Source organism: Mytilus californianus, unplaced genomic scaffold (assembly GCF_021869535.1).
Source record: "Mytilus californianus isolate M0D057914Y unplaced genomic scaffold, xbMytCali1.0.p SCAF_5, whole genome shotgun sequence".
NCBI classification, from domain to species: Eukaryota; Metazoa; Mollusca; class Bivalvia; order Mytilida; family Mytilidae; genus Mytilus; species Mytilus californianus.
The window spans coordinates 110841470-110862921 of record NW_026262701.1 but is presented as its reverse complement, the minus strand read 5'-3'; the positions used below and the strand labels follow the sequence as shown (position 1 = coordinate 110862921).

Below are 21452 nucleotides of genomic sequence, written 5' to 3'. Positions count from 1 at the left end.
GCTTTATTGTGCTTTTCAGGGTCAGAAAATCAAATAAATTAATGACATTTGCATGGAAAATGAATAAACTATTTAATCTTGCTGATCTACAATCATAATCACATTCTTTGTCCAAAAAATTGTCTTGTCAATGTAAAGAAACCCCTAAGGCTATCTCTATTTCAGCTAAATATGAGGGCTAAATGAATAAGTAAGGACCCATTAACCACTTACTAGTTCCAAAAAAGCTCTTTACTGGTGTCATGTTACCACAGAACTACAAATTAAACCTGAAGAAAACTAGTATAGCTGTACTTGTGTGGAAAAAAATAAAAAATTATGCACTTTATTTATTACGGTGAAAATTATAGGATGTACAGGCAACTAAAATATGTCGCGTCTCAAATTCCAGTTGTTGCACAAGTGTCAGACACTGCGAAAAGTTAAAACGAAACTTTATAATTAAAAATGTATTGCAAGTTACTTAAAAATAAAGAAATTTTACTTTCTAGGTAAATTTTAACATTATTATCCACAGATCAGGCAAAATTTGCTGAATCAGCAATTTTCACTCCCAGGGGTGAAATTTAAGGGCTGTTTTTATTCTAGTTGCCCTTAATCAACTTTTTATTGATAAACTTACAAATTGCATAGGTAAAAAAAATACCTTTATTAATTTTGTGTAAACATATATATCACAGTTAAGGTGGCACGGTAGTATTTCCTGGCCCATAAGGGATAATGATAGCCTTTTTAGGATTTTCACCACTTTCTAGCACTGCGAAAAATTCTACATACACAGTTAACTGAAGTACTTTCATTATACTAATCAGAAATAAATTTGAATATGTATCATGACCGTTTACTTTTTTTGCTATTTTTAAAAACCTAAGGCCACTAGTGCTTTTAGGTCTTTTATCATGCAGTGAATACAAAATTTTAAAAAATTCTCAAAAATTCATTTTCACCTGTATGTAAAATTACTTCATATTTTTCTACACCTGATTCATCCCCCGGTTTGGGAAAGTATGTTCAGTTGATACTGTATTTTTAGTCCAATCACACTGTTCAGATACATTGACCTAAGTAGGGTACACAAAAGAGCAACCTAAATTCTGGAATGCAAATACTACCGTGCTACCTTAACCAAGACATTACAAACTTGAAATCAGTCATGACACCTATGATGCATAGACTTCTTACTAGGAAACATATTACAATAAAGAATACTAGTCTTCACTTATTTCTTACCAAAAAAAAATTAAAAAGTATACCCCTACCCCAACTGGCAGATTTTCACTTTTTTTTCATCTGAACATTTTTTACTTAAGGAGTGAACAAAACCCAAATATATGTTGTTTCAAATCAACACAGAAGTAAACCATGGTGATTCAGGAGGAATTATTGGATTGCCAACTCTATTTATAGTTAATCTGACTGAAAGAAACAGTTTAAGCACCAAATCATGAAAAATGATAGTAAAGTCCATTCCACATTTTACAGCATGCCTTACATTACTTTAAGCATTTCCAGATTATGAAGGCAATATAACAAGACTCTTTAGATGGCAGTTTACTATTATTCAAAGATCTTTTTGACAATACATGTACTAGAATATATCTTTAAGTTGACTCATTGTCTATTTCTCATGTATGCATTCAGTTAAATTATGTCCCCTTACATAATCAATTTAGCTTTATTGTGCTTTTCAGGGTCAGAAAATCAAATAAATTAATGACATTTGCATGGAAAATGAATAAACTATTTAATCTTGCTGATCTACAATCATAATCACATTCTTTGTCCAAAAAATTGTCTTGTCAATGTAAAGAAACCCCTAAGGCTATCTCTATTTCAGCTAAATATGAGGGCTAAATGAATAAGTAAGGACCCATTAACCACTTACTAGTTCCAAAAAAGCTCTTTACTGGTGTCATGTTACCACAGAACTACAAATTAAACCTGAAGAAAACTAGTATAGCTGTACTTGTGTGGAAAAAAATAAAAAATTATGCACTTTATTTATTACGGTGAAAATTATAGGATGTACAGGCAACTAAAATATGTCGCGTCTCAAATTCCAGTTGTTGCACAAGTGTCAGACACTGCGAAAAGTTAAAACGAAACTTTATAATTAAAAATGTATTGCAAGTTACTTAAAAATAAAGAAATTTTACTTTCTAGGTAAATTTTAACATTATTATCCACAGATCAGGCAAAATTTGCTGAATCAGCAATTTTCACTCCCAGGGGTGAAATTTAAGGGCTGTTTTTATTCTAGTTGCCCTTAATCAACTTTTTATTGATAAACTTACAAATTGCATAGGTAAAAAAAATACCTTTATTAATTTTGTGTAAACATATATATCACAGTTAAGGTGGCACGGTAGTATTTCCTGGCCCATAAGGGATAATGATAGCCTTTTTAGGATTTTCACCACTTTCTAGCACTGCGAAAAATTCTACATACACAGTTAACTGAAGTACTTTCATTATACTAATCAGAAATAAATTTGAATATGTATCATGACCGTTTACTTTTTTTGCTATTTTTAAAAACCTAAGGCCACTAGTGCTTTTAGGTCTTTTATCATGCAGTGAATACAAAATTTTAAAAAATTCTCAAAAATTCATTTTCACCTGTATGTAAAATTACTTCATATTTTTCTACACCTGATTCATCCCCCGGTTTGGGAAAGTATGTTCAGTTGATACTGTATTTTTAGTCCAATCACACTGTTCAGATACATTGACCTAAGTAGGGTACACAAAAGAGCAACCTAAATTCTGGAATGCAAATACTACCGTGCTACCTTAACCAAGACATTACAAACTTGAAATCAGTCATGACACCTATGATGCATAGACTTCTTACTAGGAAACATATTACAATAAAGAATACTAGTCTTCACTTATTTCTTACCAAAAAAAAATTAAAAAGTATACCCCTACCCCAACTGGCAGATTTTCACTTTTTTTTCATCTGAACATTTTTTACTTAAGGAGTGAACAAAACCCAAATATATGTTGTTTCAAATCAACACAGAAGTAAACCATGGTGATTCAGGAGGAATTATTGGATTGCCAACTCTATTTATAGTTAATCTGACTGAAAGAAACAGTTTAAGCACCAAATCATGAAAAATGATAGTAAAGTCCATTCCACATTTTACAGCATGCCTTACATTACTTTAAGCATTTCCAGATTATGAAGGCAATATAACAAGACTCTTTAGATGGCAGTTTACTATTATTCAAAGATCTTTTTGACAATACATGTACTAGAATATATCTTTAAGTTGACTCATTGTCTATTTCTCATGTATGCATTCAGTTAAATTATGTCCCCTTACATAATCAATTTAGCTTTATTGTGCTTTTCAGGGTCAGAAAATCAAATAAATTAATGACATTTGCATGGAAAATGAATAAACTATTTAATCTTGCTGATCTACAATCATAATCACATTCTTTGTCCAAAAAATTGTCTTGTCAATGTAAAGAAACCCCTAAGGCTATCTCTATTTCAGCTAAATATGAGGGCTAAATGAATAAGTAAGGACCCATTAACCACTTACTAGTTCCAAAAAAGCTCTTTACTGGTGTCATGTTACCACAGAACTACAAATTAAACCTGAAGAAAACTAGTATAGCTGTACTTGTGTGGAAAAAAATAAAAAATTATGCACTTTATTTATTACGGTGAAAATTATAGGATGTACAGGCAACTAAAATATGTCGCGTCTCAAATTCCAGTTGTTGCACAAGTGTCAGACACTGCGAAAAGTTAAAACGAAACTTTATAATTAAAAATGTATTGCAAGTTACTTAAAAATAAAGAAATTTTACTTTCTAGGTAAATTTTAACATTATTATCCACAGATCAGGCAAAATTTGCTGAATCAGCAATTTTCACTCCCAGGGGTGAAATTTAAGGGCTGTTTTTATTCTAGTTGCCCTTAATCAACTTTTTATTGATAAACTTACAAATTGCATAGGTAAAAAAAATACCTTTATTAATTTTGTGTAAACATATATATCACAGTTAAGGTGGCACGGTAGTATTTCCTGGCCCATAAGGGATAATGATAGCCTTTTTAGGATTTTCACCACTTTCTAGCACTGCGAAAAATTCTACATACACAGTTAACTGAAGTACTTTCATTATACTAATCAGAAATAAATTTGAATATGTATCATGACCGTTTACTTTTTTTGCTATTTTTAAAAACCTAAGGCCACTAGTGCTTTTAGGTCTTTTATCATGCAGTGAATACAAAATTTTAAAAAATTCTCAAAAATTCATTTTCACCTGTATGTAAAATTACTTCATATTTTTCTACACCTGATTCATCCCCCGGTTTGGGAAAGTATGTTCAGTTGATACTGTATTTTTAGTCCAATCACACTGTTCAGATACATTGACCTAAGTAGGGTACACAAAAGAGCAACCTAAATTCTGGAATGCAAATACTACCGTGCTACCTTAACCAAGACATTACAAACTTGAAATCAGTCATGACACCTATGATGCATAGACTTCTTACTAGGAAACATATTACAATAAAGAATACTAGTCTTCACTTATTTCTTACCAAAAAAAAATTAAAAAGTATACCCCTACCCCAACTGGCAGATTTTCACTTTTTTTTCATCTGAACATTTTTTACTTAAGGAGTGAACAAAACCCAAATATATGTTGTTTCAAATCAACACAGAAGTAAACCATGGTGATTCAGGAGGAATTATTGGATTGCCAACTCTATTTATAGTTAATCTGACTGAAAGAAACAGTTTAAGCACCAAATCATGAAAAATGATAGTAAAGTCCATTCCACATTTTACAGCATGCCTTACATTACTTTAAGCATTTCCAGATTATGAAGGCAATATAACAAGACTCTTTAGATGGCAGTTTACTATTATTCAAAGATCTTTTTGACAATACATGTACTAGAATATATCTTTAAGTTGACTCATTGTCTATTTCTCATGTATGCATTCAGTTAAATTATGTCCCCTTACATAATCAATTTAGCTTTATTGTGCTTTTCAGGGTCAGAAAATCAAATAAATTAATGACATTTGCATGGAAAATGAATAAACTATTTAATCTTGCTGATCTACAATCATAATCACATTCTTTGTCCAAAAAATTGTCTTGTCAATGTAAAGAAACCCCTAAGGCTATCTCTATTTCAGCTAAATATGAGGGCTAAATGAATAAGTAAGGACCCATTAACCACTTACTAGTTCCAAAAAAGCTCTTTACTGGTGTCATGTTACCACAGAACTACAAATTAAACCTGAAGAAAACTAGTATAGCTGTACTTGTGTGGAAAAAAATAAAAAATTATGCACTTTATTTATTACGGTGAAAATTATAGGATGTACAGGCAACTAAAATATGTCGCGTCTCAAATTCCAGTTGTTGCACAAGTGTCAGACACTGCGAAAAGTTAAAACGAAACTTTATAATTAAAAATGTATTGCAAGTTACTTAAAAATAAAGAAATTTTACTTTCTAGGTAAATTTTAACATTATTATCCACAGATCAGGCAAAATTTGCTGAATCAGCAATTTTCACTCCCAGGGGTGAAATTTAAGGGCTGTTTTTATTCTAGTTGCCCTTAATCAACTTTTTATTGATAAACTTACAAATTGCATAGGTAAAAAAAATACCTTTATTAATTTTGTGTAAACATATATATCACAGTTAAGGTGGCACGGTAGTATTTCCTGGCCCATAAGGGATAATGATAGCCTTTTTAGGATTTTCACCACTTTCTAGCACTGCGAAAAATTCTACATACACAGTTAACTGAAGTACTTTCATTATACTAATCAGAAATAAATTTGAATATGTATCATGACCGTTTACTTTTTTTGCTATTTTTAAAAACCTAAGGCCACTAGTGCTTTTAGGTCTTTTATCATGCAGTGAATACAAAATTTTAAAAAATTCTCAAAAATTCATTTTCACCTGTATGTAAAATTACTTCATATTTTTCTACACCTGATTCATCCCCCGGTTTGGGAAAGTATGTTCAGTTGATACTGTATTTTTAGTCCAATCACACTGTTCAGATACATTGACCTAAGTAGGGTACACAAAAGAGCAACCTAAATTCTGGAATGCAAATACTACCGTGCTACCTTAACCAAGACATTACAAACTTGAAATCAGTCATGACACCTATGATGCATAGACTTCTTACTAGGAAACATATTACAAAAAAGAATACTAGTCTTCACTTATTTCTTACCAAAAAAAAATTAAAAAGTATACCCCTACCCCAACTGGCAGATTTTCACTTTTTTTTCATCTGAACATTTTTTACTTAAGGAGTGAACAAAACCCAAATATATGTTGTTTCAAATCAACACAGAAGTAAACCATGGTGATTCAGGAGGAATTATTGGATTGCCAACTCTATTTATAGTTAATCTGACTGAAAGAAACAGTTTAAGCACCAAATCATGAAAAATGATAGTAAAGTCCATTCCACATTTTACAGCATGCCTTACATTACTTTAAGCATTTCCAGATTATGAAGGCAATATAACAAGACTCTTTAGATGGCAGTTTACTATTATTCAAAGATCTTTTTGACAATACATGTACTAGAATATATCTTTAAGTTGACTCATTGTCTATTTCTCATGTATGCATTCAGTTAAATTATGTCCCCTTACATAATCAATTTAGCTTTATTGTGCTTTTCAGGGTCAGAAAATCAAATAAATTAATGACATTTGCATGGAAAATGAATAAACTATTTAATCTTGCTGATCTACAATCATAATCACATTCTTTGTCCAAAAAATTGTCTTGTCAATGTAAAGAAACCCCTAAGGCTATCTCTATTTCAGCTAAATATGAGGGCTAAATGAATAAGTAAGGACCCATTAACCACTTACTAGTTCCAAAAAAGCTCTTTACTGGTGTCATGTTACCACAGAACTACAAATTAAACCTGAAGAAAACTAGTATAGCTGTACTTGTGTGGAAAAAAATAAAAAATTATGCACTTTATTTATTACGGTGAAAATTATAGGATGTACAGGCAACTAAAATATGTCGCGTCTCAAATTCCAGTTGTTGCACAAGTGTCAGACACTGCGAAAAGTTAAAACGAAACTTTATAATTAAAAATGTATTGCAAGTTACTTAAAAATAAAGAAATTTTACTTTCTAGGTAAATTTTAACATTATTATCCACAGATCAGGCAAAATTTGCTGAATCAGCAATTTTCACTCCCAGGGGTGAAATTTAAGGGCTGTTTTTATTCTAGTTGCCCTTAATCAACTTTTTATTGATAAACTTACAAATTGCATAGGTAAAAAAAATACCTTTATTAATTTTGTGTAAACATATATATCACAGTTAAGGTGGCACGGTAGTATTTCCTGGCCCATAAGGGATAATGATAGCCTTTTTAGGATTTTCACCACTTTCTAGCACTGCGAAAAATTCTACATACACAGTTAACTGAAGTACTTTCATTATACTAATCAGAAATAAATTTGAATATGTATCATGACCGTTTACTTTTTTTGCTATTTTTAAAAACCTAAGGCCACTAGTGCTTTTAGGTCTTTTATCATGCAGTGAATACAAAATTTTAAAAAATTCTCAAAAATTCATTTTCACCTGTATGTAAAATTACTTCATATTTTTCTACACCTGATTCATCCCCCGGTTTGGGAAAGTATGTTCAGTTGATACTGTATTTTTAGTCCAATCACACTGTTCAGATACATTGACCTAAGTAGGGTACACAAAAGAGCAACCTAAATTCTGGAATGCAAATACTACCGTGCTACCTTAACCAAGACATTACAAACTTGAAATCAGTCATGACACCTATGATGCATAGACTTCTTACTAGGAAACATATTACAATAAAGAATACTAGTCTTCACTTATTTCTTACCAAAAAAAAATTAAAAAGTATACCCCTACCCCAACTGGCAGATTTTCACTTTTTTTTCATCTGAACATTTTTTACTTAAGGAGTGAACAAAACCCAAATATATGTTGTTTCAAATCAACACAGAAGTAAACCATGGTGATTCAGGAGGAATTATTGGATTGCCAACTCTATTTATAGTTAATCTGACTGAAAGAAACAGTTTAAGCACCAAATCATGAAAAATGATAGTAAAGTCCATTCCACATTTTACAGCATGCCTTACATTACTTTAAGCATTTCCAGATTATGAAGGCAATATAACAAGACTCTTTAGATGGCAGTTTACTATTATTCAAAGATCTTTTTGACAATACATGTACTAGAATATATCTTTAAGTTGACTCATTGTCTATTTCTCATGTATGCATTCAGTTAAATTATGTCCCCTTACATAATCAATTTAGCTTTATTGTGCTTTTCAGGGTCAGAAAATCAAATAAATTAATGACATTTGCATGGAAAATGAATAAACTATTTAATCTTGCTGATCTACAATCATAATCACATTCTTTGTCCAAAAAATTGTCTTGTCAATGTAAAGAAACCCCTAAGGCTATCTCTATTTCAGCTAAATATGAGGGCTAAATGAATAAGTAAGGACCCATTAACCACTTACTAGTTCCAAAAAAGCTCTTTACTGGTGTCATGTTACCACAGAACTACAAATTAAACCTGAAGAAAACTAGTATAGCTGTACTTGTGTGGAAAAAAATAAAAAATTATGCACTTTATTTATTACGGTGAAAATTATAGGATGTACAGGCAACTAAAATATGTCGCGTCTCAAATTCCAGTTGTTGCACAAGTGTCAGACACTGCGAAAAGTTAAAACGAAACTTTATAATTAAAAATGTATTGCAAGTTACTTAAAAATAAAGAAATTTTACTTTCTAGGTAAATTTTAACATTATTATCCACAGATCAGGCAAAATTTGCTGAATCAGCAATTTTCACTCCCAGGGGTGAAATTTAAGGGCTGTTTTTATTCTAGTTGCCCTTAATCAACTTTTTATTGATAAACTTACAAATTGCATAGGTAAAAAAAATACCTTTATTAATTTTGTGTAAACATATATATCACAGTTAACCAAGACATTACAAACTTGAAATCAGTCATGACACCTATGATGCATAGACTTCTTACTAGGAAACATATTACAATAAAGAATACTAGTCTTCACTTATTTCTTACCAAAAAAAAATTAAAAAGTATACCCCTACCCCAACTGGCAGATTTTCACTTTTTTTTCATCTGAACATTTTTTACTTAAGGAGTGAACAAAACCCAAATATATGTTGTTTCAAATCAACACAGAAGTAAACCATGGTGATTCAGGAGGAATTATTGGATTGCCAACTCTATTTATAGTTAATCTGACTGAAAGAAACAGTTTAAGCACCAAATCATGAAAAATGATAGTAAAGTCCATTCCACATTTTACAGCATGCCTTACATTACTTTAAGCATTTCCAGATTATGAAGGCAATATAACAAGACTCTTTAGATGGCAGTTTACTATTATTCAAAGATCTTTTTGACAATACATGTACTAGAATATATCTTTAAGTTGACTCATTGTCTATTTCTCATGTATGCATTCAGTTAAATTATGTCCCCTTACATAATCAATTTAGCTTTATTGTGCTTTTCAGGGTCAGAAAATCAAATAAATTAATGACATTTGCATGGAAAATGAATAAACTATTTAATCTTGCTGATCTACAATCATAATCACATTCTTTGTCCAAAAAATTGTCTTGTCAATGTAAAGAAACCCCTAAGGCTATCTCTATTTCAGCTAAATATGAGGGCTAAATGAATAAGTAAGGACCCATTAACCACTTACTAGTTCCAAAAAAGCTCTTTACTGGTGTCATGTTACCACAGAACTACAAATTAAACCTGAAGAAAACTAGTATAGCTGTACTTGTGTGGAAAAAAATAAAAAATTATGCACTTTATTTATTACGGTGAAAATTATAGGATGTACAGGCAACTAAAATATGTCGCGTCTCAAATTCCAGTTGTTGCACAAGTGTCAGACACTGCGAAAAGTTAAAACGAAACTTTATAATTAAAAATGTATTGCAAGTTACTTAAAAATAAAGAAATTTTACTTTCTAGGTAAATTTTAACATTATTATCCACAGATCAGGCAAAATTTGCTGAATCAGCAATTTTCACTCCCAGGGGTGAAATTTAAGGGCTGTTTTTATTCTAGTTGCCCTTAATCAACTTTTTATTGATAAACTTACAAATTGCATAGGTAAAAAAAATACCTTTATTAATTTTGTGTAAACATATATATCACAGTTAACCAAGACATTACAAACTTGAAATCAGTCATGACACCTATGATGCATAGACTTCTTACTAGGAAACATATTACAATAAAGAATACTAGTCTTCACTTATTTCTTACCAAAAAAAAATTAAAAAGTATACCCCTACCCCAACTGGCAGATTTTCACTTTTTTTTCATCTGAACATTTTTTACTTAAGGAGTGAACAAAACCCAAATATATGTTGTTTCAAATCAACACAGAAGTAAACCATGGTGATTCAGGAGGAATTATTGGATTGCCAACTCTATTTATAGTTAATCTGACTGAAAGAAACAGTTTAAGCACCAAATCATGAAAAATGATAGTAAAGTCCATTCCACATTTTACAGCATGCCTTACATTACTTTAAGCATTTCCAGATTATGAAGGCAATATAACAAGACTCTTTAGATGGCAGTTTACTATTATTCAAAGATCTTTTTGACAATACATGTACTAGAATATATCTTTAAGTTGACTCATTGTCTATTTCTCATGTATGCATTCAGTTAAATTATGTCCCCTTACATAATCAATTTAGCTTTATTGTGCTTTTCAGGGTCAGAAAATCAAATAAATTAATGACATTTGCATGGAAAATGAATAAACTATTTAATCTTGCTGATCTACAATCATAATCACATTCTTTGTCCAAAAAATTGTCTTGTCAATGTAAAGAAACCCCTAAGGCTATCTCTATTTCAGCTAAATATGAGGGCTAAATGAATAAGTAAGGACCCATTAACCACTTACTAGTTCCAAAAAAGCTCTTTACTGGTGTCATGTTACCACAGAACTACAAATTAAACCTGAAGAAAACTAGTATAGCTGTACTTGTGTGGAAAAAAATAAAAAATTATGCACTTTATTTATTACGGTGAAAATTATAGGATGTACAGGCAACTAAAATATGTCGCGTCTCAAATTCCAGTTGTTGCACAAGTGTCAGACACTGCGAAAAGTTAAAACGAAACTTTATAATTAAAAATGTATTGCAAGTTACTTAAAAATAAAGAAATTTTACTTTCTAGGTAAATTTTAACATTATTATCCACAGATCAGGCAAAATTTGCTGAATCAGCAATTTTCACTCCCAGGGGTGAAATTTAAGGGCTGTTTTTATTCTAGTTGCCCTTAATCAACTTTTTATTGATAAACTTACAAATTGCATAGGTAAAAAAAATACCTTTATTAATTTTGTGTAAACATATATATCACAGTTAAGGTGGCACGGTAGTATTTCCTGGCCCATAAGGGATAATGATAGCCTTTTTAGGATTTTCACCACTTTCTAGCACTGCGAAAAATTCTACATACACAGTTAACTGAAGTACTTTCATTATACTAATCAGAAATAAATTTGAATATGTATCATGACCGTTTACTTTTTTTGCTATTTTTAAAAACCTAAGGCCACTAGTGCTTTTAGGTCTTTTATCATGCAGTGAATACAAAATTTTAAAAAATTCTCAAAAATTCATTTTCACCTGTATGTAAAATTACTTCATATTTTTCTACACCTGATTCATCCCCCGGTTTGGGAAAGTATGTTCAGTTGATACTGTATTTTTAGTCCAATCACACTGTTCAGATACATTGACCTAAGTAGGGTACACAAAAGAGCAACCTAAATTCTGGAATGCAAATACTACCGTGCTACCTTAACCAAGACATTACAAACTTGAAATCAGTCATGACACCTATGATGCATAGACTTCTTACTAGGAAACATATTACAATAAAGAATACTAGTCTTCACTTATTTCTTACCAAAAAAAAATTAAAAAGTATACCCCTACCCCAACTGGCAGATTTTCACTTTTTTTTCATCTGAACATTTTTTACTTAAGGAGTGAACAAAACCCAAATATATGTTGTTTCAAATCAACACAGAAGTAAACCATGGTGATTCAGGAGGAATTATTGGATTGCCAACTCTATTTATAGTTAATCTGACTGAAAGAAACAGTTTAAGCACCAAATCATGAAAAATGATAGTAAAGTCCATTCCACATTTTACAGCATGCCTTACATTACTTTAAGCATTTCCAGATTATGAAGGCAATATAACAAGACTCTTTAGATGGCAGTTTACTATTATTCAAAGATCTTTTTGACAATACATGTACTAGAATATATCTTTAAGTTGACTCATTGTCTATTTCTCATGTATGCATTCAGTTAAATTATGTCCCCTTACATAATCAATTTAGCTTTATTGTGCTTTTCAGGGTCAGAAAATCAAATAAATTAATGACATTTGCATGGAAAATGAATAAACTATTTAATCTTGCTGATCTACAATCATAATCACATTCTTTGTCCAAAAAATTGTCTTGTCAATGTAAAGAAACCCCTAAGGCTATCTCTATTTCAGCTAAATATGAGGGCTAAATGAATAAGTAAGGACCCATTAACCACTTACTAGTTCCAAAAAAGCTCTTTACTGGTGTCATGTTACCACAGAACTACAAATTAAACCTGAAGAAAACTAGTATAGCTGTACTTGTGTGGAAAAAAATAAAAAATTATGCACTTTATTTATTACGGTGAAAATTATAGGATGTACAGGCAACTAAAATATGTCGCGTCTCAAATTCCAGTTGTTGCACAAGTGTCAGACACTGCGAAAAGTTAAAACGAAACTTTATAATTAAAAATGTATTGCAAGTTACTTAAAAATAAAGAAATTTTACTTTCTAGGTAAATTTTAACATTATTATCCACAGATCAGGCAAAATTTGCTGAATCAGCAATTTTCACTCCCAGGGGTGAAATTTAAGGGCTGTTTTTATTCTAGTTGCCCTTAATCAACTTTTTATTGATAAACTTACAAATTGCATAGGTAAAAAAAATACCTTTATTAATTTTGTGTAAACATATATATCACAGTTAAGGTGGCACGGTAGTATTTCCTGGCCCATAAGGGATAATGATAGCCTTTTTAGGATTTTCACCACTTTCTAGCACTGCGAAAAATTCTACATACACAGTTAACTGAAGTACTTTCATTATACTAATCAGAAATAAATTTGAATATGTATCATGACCGTTTACTTTTTTTGCTATTTTTAAAAACCTAAGGCCACTAGTGCTTTTAGGTCTTTTATCATGCAGTGAATACAAAATTTTAAAAAATTCTCAAAAATTCATTTTCACCTGTATGTAAAATTACTTCATATTTTTCTACACCTGATTCATCCCCCGGTTTGGGAAAGTATGTTCAGTTGATACTGTATTTTTAGTCCAATCACACTGTTCAGATACATTGACCTAAGTAGGGTACACAAAAGAGCAACCTAAATTCTGGAATGCAAATACTACCGTGCTACCTTAACCAAGACATTACAAACTTGAAATCAGTCATGACACCTATGATGCATAGACTTCTTACTAGGAAACATATTACAATAAAGAATACTAGTCTTCACTTATTTCTTACCAAAAAAAAATTAAAAAGTATACCCCTACCCCAACTGGCAGATTTTCACTTTTTTTTCATCTGAACATTTTTTACTTAAGGAGTGAACAAAACCCAAATATATGTTGTTTCAAATCAACACAGAAGTAAACCATGGTGATTCAGGAGGAATTATTGGATTGCCAACTCTATTTATAGTTAATCTGACTGAAAGAAACAGTTTAAGCACCAAATCATGAAAAATGATAGTAAAGTCCATTCCACATTTTACAGCATGCCTTACATTACTTTAAGCATTTCCAGATTATGAAGGCAATATAACAAGACTCTTTAGATGGCAGTTTACTATTATTCAAAGATCTTTTTGACAATACATGTACTAGAATATATCTTTAAGTTGACTCATTGTCTATTTCTCATGTATGCATTCAGTTAAATTATGTCCCCTTACATAATCAATTTAGCTTTATTGTGCTTTTCAGGGTCAGAAAATCAAATAAATTAATGACATTTGCATGGAAAATGAATAAACTATTTAATCTTGCTGATCTACAATCATAATCACATTCTTTGTCCAAAAAATTGTCTTGTCAATGTAAAGAAACCCCTAAGGCTATCTCTATTTCAGCTAAATATGAGGGCTAAATGAATAAGTAAGGACCCATTAACCACTTACTAGTTCCAAAAAAGCTCTTTACTGGTGTCATGTTACCACAGAACTACAAATTAAACCTGAAGAAAACTAGTATAGCTGTACTTGTGTGGAAAAAAATAAAAAATTATGCACTTTATTTATTACGGTGAAAATTATAGGATGTACAGGCAACTAAAATATGTCGCGTCTCAAATTCCAGTTGTTGCACAAGTGTCAGACACTGCGAAAAGTTAAAACGAAACTTTATAATTAAAAATGTATTGCAAGTTACTTAAAAATAAAGAAATTTTACTTTCTAGGTAAATTTTAACATTATTATCCACAGATCAGGCAAAATTTGCTGAATCAGCAATTTTCACTCCCAGGGGTGAAATTTAAGGGCTGTTTTTATTCTAGTTGCCCTTAATCAACTTTTTATTGATAAACTTACAAATTGCATAGGTAAAAAAAATACCTTTATTAATTTTGTGTAAACATATATATCACAGTTAAGGTGGCACGGTAGTATTTCCTGGCCCATAAGGGATAATGATAGCCTTTTTAGGATTTTCACCACTTTCTAGCACTGCGAAAAATTCTACATACACAGTTAACTGAAGTACTTTCATTATACTAATCAGAAATAAATTTGAATATGTATCATGACCGTTTACTTTTTTTGCTATTTTTAAAAACCTAAGGCCACTAGTGCTTTTAGGTCTTTTATCATGCAGTGAATACAAAATTTTAAAAAATTCTCAAAAATTCATTTTCACCTGTATGTAAAATTACTTCATATTTTTCTACACCTGATTCATCCCCCGGTTTGGGAAAGTATGTTCAGTTGATACTGTATTTTTAGTCCAATCACACTGTTCAGATACATTGACCTAAGTAGGGTACACAAAAGAGCAACCTAAATTCTGGAATGCAAATACTACCGTGCTACCTATATACATATGTGCCGCTGGAATGGGTCCCTTTTTTGATACGTCAAATATATCAATGGGGTGCAATTTTACCGAGGAAGTATATCAATAGGTAGTAATTGACCAATTGTGATATATGAATGGGTCATAATTTTTCAGTTTGTTGTGCAACGATCTTCACTGAATTTCCCAAACTCTTTGTCATTTAAATTTCCACATCTGCTGAAACTTATTGACACAAATTATTGAGGTTAGGGGGCACGAAACGTACAACTTATGAAACCAATCGCGTGTTGTTTTTTTATGAATGAGATACACCGGTTGACCCCAGGTCAAGCGAGGTAAATGACGTCCTTGAACAATCAGTTCTTACTGTGACGTAATAAGATAAGCATTGTGACATACGAAATATCTGCCCCTAGAATGCGCCATTTAACATTTTTTGAAACCTATATCATTTCGATGAATTAACTATTGAAATATCGGCATTCAAAAATTTACACAAAAAGTAACTGGCGACAAGAAGCGATCAGTTGAAATCTTGATACCTAGCCAATCGAAACAAAAAGTATATAGACACTCGCCATTTCAACAAACATAATTTTGCAGTAACCTTTATTATTTTTCCGTATCTATTTCAGAATACTTTAAATCAACTTGCAACAAAACTGTTCAAATACCAGACGAGGGAGATATTCTATTCGTGATAGACAAGTCGCATCGTTTGTCGAAAAGAGCATGCACAGTGTTTGTCTTAAATCCAAACTCATCGTCACGTGTTTTAGTATATTTGAACATATTCAAAATTGATACTTCTAAAGGGTGCAGACAATCTGGTTTGGATACTTTTGATGACCATGGAAAAAACAAGACACTAACAGGTACCAATGACTTTTTAAATTAAATTTTTATGATTGAATCTATTGATAACAAACTGAATCTTGGTACCGATAGAAACAATATTTAAAGATCTCATAACACTGTTAAATTGATATCATTTTAGAATAAATTTTTTCAAAGATCGATAAGTTTACATGTATCGAATCTAAATTTACGGGCTCTATGAACAAAATCCCAAGTAAAAATGAGGATGTGATATCTTGTTTGTAATAAGTTTTCTACAGGTAAAAGAAATTTCCATAACAAATCTATGTATCTATTTTGAGTTAACGAAATCAATGACTTTATCATTTACCAGCGATGAATAAATTACGTTTATTGATAGCTATAACGTCATTACAGACACGGGATTAGCGAATAAGTTTTTTATGCAAAATGAAAGAATAACATAAAACCATTTGCATAGCAGTAAACTGCATTGTACCTGAAAAATGGCGTCTAAATTTTGACGTTGTCCGAACCACGTTGAAGTTTCACGGGCACCTGTAAAGTGTTTTATATAATACCCATCAAACCTTAGATAGTAAGACTTGGATGTTTAACGTCTGACACAGCAATTTAAGGATGTTCGCTCCTGTTGTTTTTGAAATTTTGCCAGATATTCGGAATCCTCTGGTTTTATCCATGTAATGCCATTAAAAAATTTTGCCTACTAACCCCTACTTTTCTTTTCATAATTTGATTACATATAGTTTAAAATGCAATCTTTGAAAATCTTATTAAATCCTTGTTATTTTTTCATTCTTTTTGGCAGAAAAAAAGGTGCCAATGTTAAATGTATGAAAAGTCTAGAGAGAATCATTTCCCGCCAAATTTTCAATGGCTTATATCTCGAAAACAAGCTCACGGACCCTTCATTTTTTTCTGCTTTTATATTTCCTTTATTTATATACTATCAATTTATAACAGTCTTTTTAAAAGCTTGTTATTTTGAAACAGAGTAGCGAACATCCTTAATGGCCGAAGTCAGACAGGCATCAAGTGTGTTCATTGATTTCGTGGTAAACCCAATGGAAATCATTGAATTCCGATAAATTAATACTTATACCGCACATAAATATTTCCCTTACTTTCAGCAGTTTTATCTTATTCTTCATTCCTGTTTTATTTCGATTTTATTAAGCACGTGTAAGCTAACTGCGGCGAACAGGAATCTTTGAATTTGGACTGAAGATCTAAGGTAAAAATCCATAGTTTTTATAATTAGTATTTGTGTCGTTTTGTTGCTGTGTAATTTACCATACACATCTTTTCATTCATATACAAAACCAATTACAAATTTGATAGTTACAAAAATAGTCTTCCCATTGGCATAACCATGAAAATTATCACTTATAGGTCCGAACGGGTTATGTGGCTCTATTAAAAAAGATTTGCCTCATTGGTATCTTCGCTTTTCTCAGTACAACTGCTTTTGAAATAAAAATGCAATGTAAATAAATCGAGAAAACCGTACATATTCAAAGCTCCAAGTGTTGACTTGGGTATAGAAATATGGTCACCTGAACTTCGTCCTTTCCGGTAGTAAAGCCCTTGCCGAAGTTGGGCGTCCATTTGGTAGTGAGTGGTATATAATTTCGCAGCTACGTTCGATCGGAATTGAGACTTTAAATCCGATGCCTCGTGTAGGGTAAATGCTACGCTCTCTGCACGGCAAGAACTCTTGCAACAATTCTCTGTAGATGGCCTCATGCAAGGCAAAATGTCTGCCCCTATCCAATATAGCCTCAGTCAAAATATCCCGCCCTGTATGCCGGTCATCAAACCTCGCAAACCCGTGCTTATTGTATTTATTGTTTATTTGTTCCCTTAAAGTAATTGCCACTTGACGTTAACAAGCAACATACAATCAATTACTAATATACACGTGCAATATTTCACATGATCTAAAGTAATATTTGATCAAATAAAAGAAATTCAAATTCAGATTCAAATGAATAACTTTTTTTAATTATTTGAAATAGTAATAATACTTTCGAAATGCAAATAAAATTGAGAATGGAAATGGGGAATATGTCAAAAAGATAACAACCCGACCAATTGCAAAGAGCAGACAACAGCCGAAGGCCACAAATGGGTCTTCAACGCAGCGAGAAAATCCCGCACACGGAGGTGGTCCTCACTGGTCCCTAAATAAAATTGTGTACTAGTTCAGTGAAAATGGACGTCACACTCAACTGCAAAACATATAAATGAACTAAAATTGAAAAACATGCTTGAGTTTGAGGCCACGATTCAGTATTTCGCCCGTGCGTTTTTAGTTTCTATTTTAATTTCTATTCCTAATTTTATTTACATCTCGTACTTCGTTTGTATGAATTTGAAACAAATAGACTATAGACATCAAATATCGCGGTAACTAACGATATCTATATCTTCTGCAAGATGAACATTATATACAAATCTTTGAATGAATATTTGCAATAATCATCAGTTTGAAAAAGAGAATACTTCAGTAAATTATAATTACCAGTGAACAAACCAGTGGATCTTTTCACACAAAAATTATCCTACGAGTAAAAATACTTGTAATTCCTGAACATTTTATTATAACTAAAGATCAATTTTTATCGTATGATTATTTTTTGTGACAATTTTCGCTGATGTACCAAATAATACAAACTGACTGTAACATTACTTAATACTTTGGAACCTATACTTGGTGAACGACTCTCTTGCGAAGTGAAGTGTGTTCGACTATGATCCTTATTGACGTGAGCGTATTGCCAAAGTTTTCATGCAAAAGGTCGATGGTTCTGTCTGGGAACTCAAGCTTCATCCAGCAACAGAAAAAAACTGGCCGCCATTATAGCTAAGGTTCTTAAATGAGGCGTCAAATACCAACAAACAAACAAACAAACTTTATAGTTATCTGATCCAACTGAAGATTAATTTACTTAATATATAGTAAATCTGTATCTCTTTGAATCGTAATAATGACTGAATTTCTTTTGTAGGAGCATGTCATGGAAACGAATTGAACTGTGAAAATGACTTTTGTATTCCTGGAAATTTGGCATGCAATGGATACAATAACTGCGGAAATGGCATCGATGAATTGACATGCGTATTAGCATTAGCAGTTGGTGTTATCATTGCCATAGTCATTGGTGCTATTTTGGCGATCGCATGCCTCACAACTGTCATCATCTGCGTGGTATGCCGTCCACGCCATAGAAGGCGGTATCGTCAAATATAGTTATTGGCAGTAAAATTGGACAAAGTCGGTTTACTCATGAATCCTTTCGTTCTGAAAAACCACTTTTTAAAGATATTGAAAGAAAACAGACTAAGTTGACCTCTTTTGAGAAACGTGTGCATATTCAAATTTTGAAAATCTTCTGCTTCTTTCAAGCTGAAAAAGTAAATTTGTCTCAAGAGTGTATTTTATCAATTATTTAAACCATTCATGAGTTTTTATATGTTATTTTAGTAAAATACCATATAAAGGGAATATTACACGTTTTTATAAATTTTCTGAAAATACATATAATACCAGAGACTGTAAACCTTACTGAAAGCTTATCTATTGACAAATCTCATTATTTTTAACGTACTTAATATGTCCCTTTAAATTCAAGTTTTCCATATACTCAGCATACTTCCTACGTGATTTGCGATCTTTGAAGAAACTAGATGATCTGATAAAGTTGCATTATTAAATTTGGGTCCACGAACCAAAATATGAATTATAAAGGAGAGATGAAAAAAAGTGTTGTCATGTTGTAAAAATGCGTAAAATTGTGAATTTTAGCATTTTCTTCTTTTTATGTCATGTTTGGTATCAAAAGTAATTATTTCGCATAAGTAATTAAGTTTCAATATTTTTATTAAGCAAGAAGTGCATTTTGATCGGGAAATCACATTTTTCTTAATATACACGATGTAAGGATTTAACGCAATCGTATAACAATAATTTTTGAAGATAATACATATAAAAGATAATAGGTATTATCAAAAATATTTGAAAGCTCAACCATGATACCATACCAACCATAAACACCCCACTCCTCCGAAAAAGACTTAAAACAAAGAAAAAACAACGGACAACACAGTCCCGCTTTGCCTGTCTAGACCATGTATCGTAAAAGTTAAACACAATGTAATAACATGACCTGTCCACCAATCAACCGAATGACAACTAACAAGAACAAGGAAATAAAGACAACACGTTAAATGATAATCTCCTTCAAAATGTGTTCGTTAGTACAGTAAGTTAGTGTAGGTTGCAACAGCTTTTGGTTGAAATCACCGTATCGCTGTTTATGCCAATCCGGATAAGTTCTAAAATTACACAACTTTTTCAAACCAGTTGAAGCTATCTAGGGCCTTGTTCAAACAATATATTGAGCATAAAACTTTTCATAGAGACATGTTTAAACCATAGTAAACACACCAAACAAAGTATTTTGAATGACTTTAATTTGTCTTTTAAAAATTGCTTCATAAACTATCAAAATTTTAAAATGTTCACTTTCCAAACTTTTTACTCCGTCAGCTCATTGCTGATGACCTTTGTTTTTGCATTATTTGACCCAAACAGAAAGTTGCCTAGATGATTGGTTTTTTTTCGGAATGGACCACATAGCGATAAGGTGTATACTGTCGCCCGAGAAAACTAAAACGGACCAAAAATTGCTTCTAACAGTTTTAACGTCATAAATTGGATTGACATATTTTTGAGTGGCTAGTTAGTTTAAAAATCGTCACACCATGGGAAGAAAGAACCATTTACTTTTTCTATGGGAATGAAAATAAAATCAAGAGATAAAGTTTGTTTGTGTTCTTGACAATTAGAAATGTAGGTCTTAAATTCAATTATAAGTCGAATCATGGTAACAGCAAGTCTCTTTGTTACTACATCTAGTGAAAGATTAAAAGTTTGTATTGATATATAATGACAGAGAAAATTCTTTAATTGACTTCAATTGGATCTTTCACTAATAGACAAGAGAAATAGAATTCATCTTAATATCGGTAAATGTTTTCCAAATCTATAATTGATTGTTAGTCCTTATATTCGGTACGAAGCTATTACACCTACGTCAGTCGACATAAAAAAAATGAGTTAAAAAACAAAAAATATGAAAACAACACTTTATAAGTTTCATGCGTCCGAAGCGCTTTTTTTGATTTACCTTCATCTGGTACAAGCAAACAAACATGGGATTAAAAGATGAGTTCATCTGATACAAACACATAAATCAAACAAGGGTAAAAATGAGCATAGGCGATACAATCAAACATGTGCGTATAATTGAGTATAGCTATAGTAAAAACAAACAA

The 21452-nt window shown here is 31.5% G+C and overlaps 1 long non-coding RNA gene across 1 annotated transcript in view; it reads left to right on the top strand.

Annotated features, from left to right (window-relative positions):
- Positions 1-19405, top strand: part of LOC127700617 (uncharacterized) — a 74207-nt gene extending 54802 nt beyond the window's left edge. The window contains exon 4 of the long non-coding RNA XR_007981662.1: positions 19124-19405. This is a non-coding gene — a long non-coding RNA (uncharacterized LOC127700617). The remainder of the gene's footprint in view (positions 1-19123) is intronic.
- Positions 19406-21452: the final 2047 nt, after the last annotated feature.